General features: G+C 52.8%; 1 protein-coding gene across 4 annotated transcripts in view; it reads right to left on the reverse strand.

Moving 5' to 3' along the window:
- CD82 (CD82 molecule) overlaps positions 1-2,225 on the reverse strand; it is a 50,024-nt gene extending 47,799 nt beyond the window's left edge. For 3 of the 4 annotated variants that reach the window (XM_021684764.1, XM_021684765.1, XM_021684762.1), the window contains exon 1: positions 2,114-2,225. The gene's annotated coding sequence lies outside the window, so the exon portion shown is untranslated. Of the gene's footprint in view, positions 1-1,773; positions 1,915-2,113 lie in introns of those variants that run through there. The other variant, XM_021684763.1, reaches the window with a different exon arrangement.
- Positions 2,226-8,657: the final 6,432 nt, after the last annotated feature.

Here is an 8,657-nt window from a genome sequence, read left to right on the forward strand (position 1 = left end):
CCTCCCAATGCTTAAGACCCACCCCAAATTCCACCTCCTCCGTGAAAATTCCCTGTAATACTTTTTTCATTTATCTCCTACCAGAGTCACTGGTGTCCCTTCCCAGACGGTAAGCAACTGAGGATGGGGGCAGTGTGTCATCCTTCATCATGCATCATGTGGGCTGGAGGGGTGCTGGGGGAGACTTCCAGTATTTGCTTACTAAGTACTGTTTGAAATGAACATCTTCTCCTCCCCCCCCACCCCCCATGGGTCCTACCTACTGACCCTCTTCCTCCCCACAACACCACACTCTAATGTTATGCTGTTCACATGCTTGAACAGGGGAGTCTGGGGCCCCAAGTTGATCCAAGCCCAACCAGGCAGAAAGTCTTGCTCAAGTGTCACCAACTCCAGGAAGCCCCTCACCCTCTGCCCTGGTTTCTCCAGTGTCTCACTGCTTCTAAGCACCCTCCCCTCCCAGAGGCACACACACAATTTCCTCCCTATAGTGCAGCCTTCAGTCAGACTCATCCCACACTACTTTCTAGCTGGTTCCAAAGTGTAGGGCTCATCTCCCCAGGACATTCGGGGAACCGACATGCAGCACCCCCAGTCTCCTTTGGGCCCCAGCCTTGATTGAACAGGTTAACAAGTGCCCACGCTGACTCTCACCTTCACCCCAAGCCAAGTGTTCAGTGGAATACCTGGGTTCCAGACACCAGAGCAGTACAGACTCATGAAATCTCATCTGGCCCCAAGCCCCGAGTGTGCCGTTATCTGCCCCAGCAGGGGCATGGTGGGGGTGGGGGGCCCTCACTGTCAGCAACCCAAAATGAGGGCAGAGCCCAGGTCTGGCTAGGTCGCCTCTGTATCCCTAAGCTCCATCTAATATATAGTAGGTGCTCAGTAAACATTTTCGGGTTTATGTAACTGGACAACCACCAACTTCCAGCACTATTACAGAAAACGCAGCCACTCTTTGATCCAGATGACACACTCCCCAAACCTGAAATGGACAAAGTGATGCAGGTGGCAGGTGCCAATTTCTGGCCCTCACAAGGTCAGGAGGGGCTGCAGCCAGCTGCTTCCAGCCCTCCGAAAACAGGCTCATTCCCAGGCAGGAAGCCATCGGTGTCAGGGCAGCTGTTACATAGTGAGGGCTCACTGGGTGCCTGGCGCCTTGCTAACCACTGTATATGAATTATTCTGTTTAGTCCTCACTACTGCCCTTGGGTTCTGCCAGGACTCCCATTTTACAGATGAGGAAACTGAAGCTTGGAGGGGAGTGGAATGCTAATCGGTTTGGTCCCAGAGCCTAAGATCTTGCCCAATGAACTAGGCTGCCCAGCGACTATGACTCTGGCACAGAGCACCCACCAGCACCAGGAAGAGAAACCACCAGCCCAGTGAACTAACCCTGAGCATGCAGCAAGAGCCCTGGGCTTGACTCTGAGCCCAAAGTTTGTTGGGGTTTTCCCTTCTCTTCGCCCATAAGAACTTGTCCCCTGGTTTCCAACCAGGGCCTCCCAGGCCAGCTCACCTGGAAATGCCCCAGGAAGGGGACAAAAGCTCCCGCTGAGGTTGTGGTCTGAAGACTTACTGGAATCTCAGTGTTGGGGGCAAGGGGAGACTGACATTTCCCTGTTTTAGGCTGCTTCCCCAGGGCTTGTGGGCTTAAGCCCCATCCGAGGAACTAGGGTGAACTTTAAAGTACTTCGCTTAACGCTCCGGGAGAGTTCCCTTGGCTCAGTGCCACCGCGTAGGGAGAGCTGGGCAGCCCGCTGTTAATACCTGTGGCTGAACTGCAGTCCGCTCTCACCTGCCGGCCCTCACCTGCCGGGCTTTTTGTGAGAAAGGGCAACGGGAGCACGGAGTTCACCTGGTCCAACCTCCTCCGTTTATGGAACCCGAGAAGTCCAGAGCAGGGGGAGGGGCGTCGGGCCCGGGGCCACACAGCTGGTAGATGACGCAGCCAGAGAACTGGGGGTCAGGACTCGGGGACTGGGGCTCCTTTGCACCAGCTGCTTCTGTCACTTGCTCTGAGAAAGCTGCCCAAGCGGGCTCTGGAAGTGGGGACGAAAACTAATTTTGCTACTCTTTGTCCGGCCGGCCTCCCCCCTGCCCCTCTCACCTGCTGGCTTTGCTTTCTGCTCGGCGCTGCAAGCCCGGCGTCGCCCGCTCGCGGCCGTCAGCGTCCGACTGCACAGCCCTGGGCTCAGTCACTCGGCAGTCCTCCCAGCGGCCGTCGGGGAACGCAGCGGCTGGGCCAGGCCCCGCCCCCTGGAGAACACGCCCTGGGCACGCCCCCTGCCCTGCGGGAATGTTGCTGGCTCCGGGCCCGATCCGGCTCCGCCCACCAGGCCTCCCTAGGAGATGCCCGCCAGCCCCGCCCCCGTCCTGGGAAGAGGAGGGTGCCCCTTGCCCCGCCCCGCCCGCTGTGGCCTGCCTAATTCATCCCGCCAGCCCCGCCCCCGGGCCCGCCTCCTCAGAGCTGTACTCTGCGCCCCTCCTGCCACCCGACCCTGCATGGCTGAAGTCTGGCTCCCAGCCTGGCCGGGCCCGCGCTCGAGCCCTGCTGGGGGGGAGGGGGAAGCCCCACTCACTGCTCTGCCTAACGGTCCCGCCCCTTCTGGGCCTTCCTCGTCCGTCCCAGCCTCCCCCCGGACCCTCCCGCCACCACCGCCGGGGTCAAGTTCTCCTCCCGGCCTACGCTAGCCCCCTCGGGCGAACCCCCGCCCCAGGCTCGCCCTTCCCCGCCTCAGTGCCTCCCTAATCCTGTTCTGCCCTGCCAACCCCAAACCGGGGCGGGCCGGCCTCGGCCCCCAAGCTGGCATTCCAGGGCGGGTGTATCCGGGTGCGACCGGGGGACGGCGTGGGAGCGGTTTGCGTTCCAAGTCGGGGCCTTTATCAGCAGGCGGCCTGGGCCCAGGCACTTTTTGAAAATACTAACAACTACTGACTGGACCCTCGCTAGGGGCCGGGCTCTCTGCCAAGCCATATTAAAAGGACTGGCCCTTAAATTCGCACAACTCTATGCGATGGTCCTCTCGTTGCGCCCATTTTACCGGTGAACGGCCTGAGGCTCAGAAAAGGGAAGTCGTGGCCTCAGTCTCACGCTGGAGGGGAACAGGATCCGGCCCCAAGCCCTGAATCACAAGCTTGATGCTGCCCCAGCTTGCCTGGACTGGCTCCTGAAAAGTGGCCCAGGAGAGCCAGCTGTTGGGGCTGTGCTCAGCAGGCTGCCTGGGGTGAGGGAAGAGGCGTGGGCTGATGAGGCAGGTAGCAGGAGGGGCTGCTGGCCTGAGCCCCAGAAGCTGGTTTCCTCCCTTAAGAAGTGACTCAGAATTAAGATGGCCTGCAAAGATCTGCAGAAGGCTGTGGTGCCCAGACCTGCATCCCAGCCCTCTGCACTCCCAGACCCCAGGGACCAGCCCCAGGCAGTTTTCCTCGTTATGACCAGGACCATTCACCTTGCAGCTGACAAAGCTCTTTAACTCCTATTATCTCATTGGTATCTCATAAGGAGGCCATTGTGGGGAGGGTATGATTATGCCCATTGTGCCTGGGTGGAGTAGGGTGGGGAGCTGGATCCCAGCCCAGCACGGTGGTTCCCAAAGCATGGTCCTTGGACCTGCAGCAGCTTCAGCAGCGTCTGGGAACTTGTTAGGAATGTGTGTTTTGGAGCCCCATCCCAGACAGACTGAATGAGAAACTCTGGGGTAGGAGCCTAGCAATTTTGTTTTAACAAGGTCTCTGGGTGATTCTGAATCACAAGCAAGATTGAGAACCACTGTTGGGCATAATGGTGAAGAAGGTAGGGTGGTCTGAGAATCACAAAGACCAGGTAGCATCCCGGGAGCCTTGTGACCCAAGGCAAGGCAAGGTACTGAACTTCTCTGGGAGAAACCTGTGCAAGGGGAATAATAATAACAATACCAATCTTGAGGGTAGCTGTTGAGGATTAAGTGTGGTAGTGTTCATGAAATGTTGGCCCACTCTTGCACACTGTGCATGCTCAATAAATGTTCTCTTTCCAGTAAAAAGTCTCCTTTATAGAATCTCCACGCCAAGTCGGGAGACTGGGGCTGGGGGATCTTTAAGCCCATCAGGGTCCACTCTGTTGTCCTTCCCACAGAGGGACGCCATCTTTCCTGCAAGTGGCCAGCAGCTTAACAAGCTCCCAGATGGTGTTGACGCTGCTGGTCCAGCGGCCACTTTCAGAACCACTGTGCTATTCCATCTTGGACTGGCCTCTTAGCCAACCCATGCGAAATGGACATAAAATACCCTCCTCTTCTACCCTATTCCATGCCCCTCCCCTCAAGCTGGGGGTGTGTGATGGTGATTGGCAGTTGGCAAAACAGCTGGATCACATCAGTCCCTCCCTCCCCTCCAGGCAGACTTTCAATCACATGAGTCCCATCTGCTACCCCTTCTGGTCTGTCACTTCAGATTAGAGATAATTGGCAGCTGTGGCAACACGGAGGGGCCCTCTGCAGGCAGATTGTAGAATCTCTGCCATACTCCCCTACCACCCTCTACAGTCCCATCAAAGAGGGTCTTTCTAGAGGAGCTCATAGTCTATTGGTCCTATTCCACAGAACTACCCTAACACGTTAATATGAAAATCGAGGCCCACATAGCTTACATCTAAACATTCAGCAGACAGTAAATTAAAATGTTCATTCTCCTACCTTGAGAAATATTCTTTATCGTGACCAAGAGGGCCATGTTCAGATTGAGAATTTTTGGACTCTTTAGAATTCTCTGTAGGAACGTGGAAGTGTGGAGTGGGTTAACCCTGACCCCTCAGCCAATCCACTAAGATTCTCTTCCCAGCCCCATGTCTGTCCTGTGCGTACAAGTGACCTAGGACTCAGGCACATAAACACCCCAGTCCTTGTGCCCAAACTCTGTCCACACTTCTTACCTACAGCTGCCACTCACTCACCCCTCTATGAGTGCACCTGTACTCTCGGAAGGATGGACCTGAGGAATTTGCTTATGTGGACCATTTAGGCAGAGATTTCTAGGATTTGGGATATCTGAAGCATGACTGCAGAAGGCAGTAGGGTGTAGGTTCTGAGTTGACACAGGTGGCCCTCTTGCCTGGGTCTATGAGTGGCCCCGCTATTTGTCTCTGTCTCCCCAACACCTAGCACACTGCCTGCTACCTATTGGAAGCTTAAGTCATTGAGGAGAGGTGTGTCTGAAGTATTTACTAAAATGTCAAATTGGCTTGGCTCCCCGCAGTGTTTCCTCTCTTTCAGCCAGGGTCAGGCTTTATCATGATTTACCCTGGGCATTTTGCCAGGCAGCCTCTAGTGAGAGACCACTTCCTTCTTTTGGGAAACTCCTCGGGCCATTCCAGAAGTGAAGCCAGGAGTTTGGGAGGTGGGAAAAGGAGCAAGAAGAACTACTCTAGAAAGACCTGAGAGAAGATATCAAATGGACAGCTTGGAAGTAGGGAAGATGGTAGTATGGCAAGACCTTAAAAGGCTTGGGGCACCTGGGTGGTTCAGTCAGTTAAGTGTCCAATTCTTGGTTTTGGCTCAGGTCATGATCTTCAGGTCATGACATTGAGCCCCACGTCAGGCTCCATGCTCAGCATGGAGATGGTTTGAGATTTCCTCTCTCCCTCTCCCTCTGCCCTCCCTCTCTCCCCTGCTTGTGCTCTCTCTTTTTAAAAAAGGGGGGGTATGGTATGGCTATGGGGTTCCCAGCCTCTCAGATGATTCTCCCACCCCAAAGGGGGCACAGGAGCTGCAGAGCAGGAGACCTGAAGGTCCCTGTGGTCAAGAACATAGGTGACAGAGTCTTGTTGGTACCTAGGTACCCAGGCCTAGGTAAGGCCCTAAGACTTTGACATAACTCTGGGAGGAGGAAAGGAAGGAGAGTAGTGTATCTGTTTCCTATTGCTATGTAACAAACCACCCAGTCATTTATGTAGCTCATAAATCTGCAATTTGGGGTGGGTTCATTGGGGAAGGCTTATCTCTGTTCTATGCAATATCAGCTGGTTCAATTGGAGGTGGAGGATCCTTCACAAGATGGCGCACTCACATGGCTAGCAAGATGGTGCTAGATGCTAGCTGGGAACTCAGCTAGAGCTGTGGAGCAAGAAGACTTTAGTTCCTCTCCATGAGGCCTCTCTGCAGGCTGCTGGGGCTTTCTCACTGCAAGACAGCTGGGTTTCAAGAGCAAATAGAGAACAAGATAGAAACACATGGCATTTTATGACCCAGCATCTGAAGCCATGTAGCATCACTTCCTTTGTATTCTATTAGTGCAGGCAATCACAGAGGCCCACCTGGCTCAAGGGGAGGAGACATAGTCTCCCTCTCTTGATGAGGGGGTGGCAAAGTTCTCGAAAAGATTACAGAAGAGAAGATACTGTCACAGCCATCTTTGGAAAATACAATCTGCACCAAGTAAGTCCTCAGAATAAGTGGAGAATTTCCTCTGCTTGGAACTGAGTGTCTGAATTAAGCTGAATTAAAGAGAAAGGTGTATGATGTTTCTTGCATAAGCACTCGTGCACAGATGAATAAGAAGTCCAGGGGACAATGAGTCTTGTATGCTTGGGTTATTTAGGATCTTCCTTCCTCAGAGAGTCCTCAGAATAGAGTTAAGACCTCTCTCCTCACCTTCTATAATGTCTCTTTAAAGCTGTACATTTAAACACCACTCATTTGATCCTCTTAACAATGACTTCTATGAGCTACAGATGATCTCTTAGGATGCCCATTTCCAAGATGTGGAAATAGAGACCCTGAGAAGGTAAGTAACTTGCCCAAGGTCATACAACTAGTCAGTGATGGAGGAAAGAGAAATGCGTTTGTCACCAACCCAGTTTGCTGTTACAGAAACTGAGCCCCAGGGGAGAAGCCCAAGTTGGGCAGAACCCAGATACCCAGATTCTGAACACCTAACACTGAGCCACGCAGGCTATCCCTAAGGGCTCACAATGGGTTAAAAAGCTCAAAGGGACCCTGCTTCCTGCCTAAGAAGCAGAAAGGATGCTGGGCCCTGGAATGTTGAAATGCTGGGCTGTAGCCCTCGCTTGGCATAAGCCTTGCTCCAATCTCTGTCCTTAGAAGTGGTTGGTAGCCATTTCTCAAACCTGAGCGCATTTGAACGTGCTCAGCAGGGCCACGGACTTTTACTCGCTTCTCCAAAGGACTCCATGAGGATCTGACCTCTAAGCCCCTTATAGCTGGTTTGTAGCTGGGGGAGGGCCCCATTTCCCACGGGAGAGACTGACCCACGGATTCCTTCCTGGCTCAGTCATTTCTCAAAAAGCATTTAGACCCCTGTTCTGATCCGCCCCCCTCCGCAAACCCCTGCCACACTCAGGGTCTGAGGGTTAATGCCACCCAGCCCTGGTCTCAAGGGCTTTTGGCACAGTGGGGAAGCTGACACCTCGACAGGGGTGCCCTGCAGACTTACAATGCCAATTGCAAGGGGACAACAGTAACAACAACCTTCATTTTTCGGCTAAGCTGTTACCGTGTGCCAGACATTTAAAAACTTCGAATATATTTAACTAATTTGATGACTAGCATTTGTGAAGCATGTCACATATTATAAAGCTTTTTTTCCTTTTTTTAACTGTTTGAAATGATTCAGTGATGTCTCCCCGTCCACAATTTCCTGGACACCAGGTTTTTTGAGCATCAGCTCAACCCTGTGGCAGGGGTTGGAGCACCCCAAACAGTCCCGAGCCCACGTCCCAACATATGTTATTTTATTTATTTATTATTGAGACATATGTACGATTTTGCTAGCCATTTTGCATATTTTGAACCATATACAGAAACAACATTTAAACATGAGACAAAAATCATTTAAAATATTAAATACATACAAAAATAAAAATAAAGAATTATAAGCCTCTCATTATCTTTTCCTTGAAAGCCAGTAGCTCACACTGGAGTCCAGCTACCCATGGCCTCCTTGCCCACTCATGCCCAGGTAAGAGTTGTTGGAGCAGAAAACAGAGCATGTTCCTCGGGGCAGCCATTCTTCAGTGTCTCCAGATACTTACAAGTCCCTAAGGGAGACAGAAAGATGTTGCAGAACAGGGATGGGAACTGCCATTTTACACCTGCCGATGGCTAGAGCTGCACAAACCCCGTGTGAGATCCCTCTCTGAATCAGGCTGAGGTCAAAGAGAACACTCCTGAGGCCCAAGAAGCCAGTGGCGTAGACACACTCCCCATTGTACAGCTGAGAATACCAAGGCTCAGAGAGATGAGTTGAAAAAGCTTTGAATTTGTCACCAACATTTCAAAATTGGGAAATTTCACATAACATTTATATTGATGACTTCTGCTGGAAAATTGGAAAGTCCAAACACCCTGATATACCTTCTAACAGGGTGACGACTGGCTGGGCCAGAGTGTGGCTGCCCCCTTCACGTATAATATACACCCTGGAGCTGACCGCAGTCCCCACCACTCCCTGTTGCCCACCCAACCTGCTTCTCTTGTTTCTGTAAGCTGCTCTCTGCAGGCAGCTGGTTAGCAACCCCGGGCTCGACAGAGACTGGTTGAACTGGTGTACACACTGAGAGCTTTCTGAGTAGCGGCAGCACCACAGACACCTTTGAGGAAGACCAGGACACCCCATTCTGTTTTCCCCTTCTCTCCACCCCCCTCCCGATGAAAGCTGCA

This window comes from Neomonachus schauinslandi, chromosome 11 (genome assembly GCF_002201575.2).
Source record: "Neomonachus schauinslandi chromosome 11, ASM220157v2, whole genome shotgun sequence".
Classification (NCBI taxonomy): domain Eukaryota; kingdom Metazoa; phylum Chordata; class Mammalia; order Carnivora; family Phocidae; genus Neomonachus; species Neomonachus schauinslandi.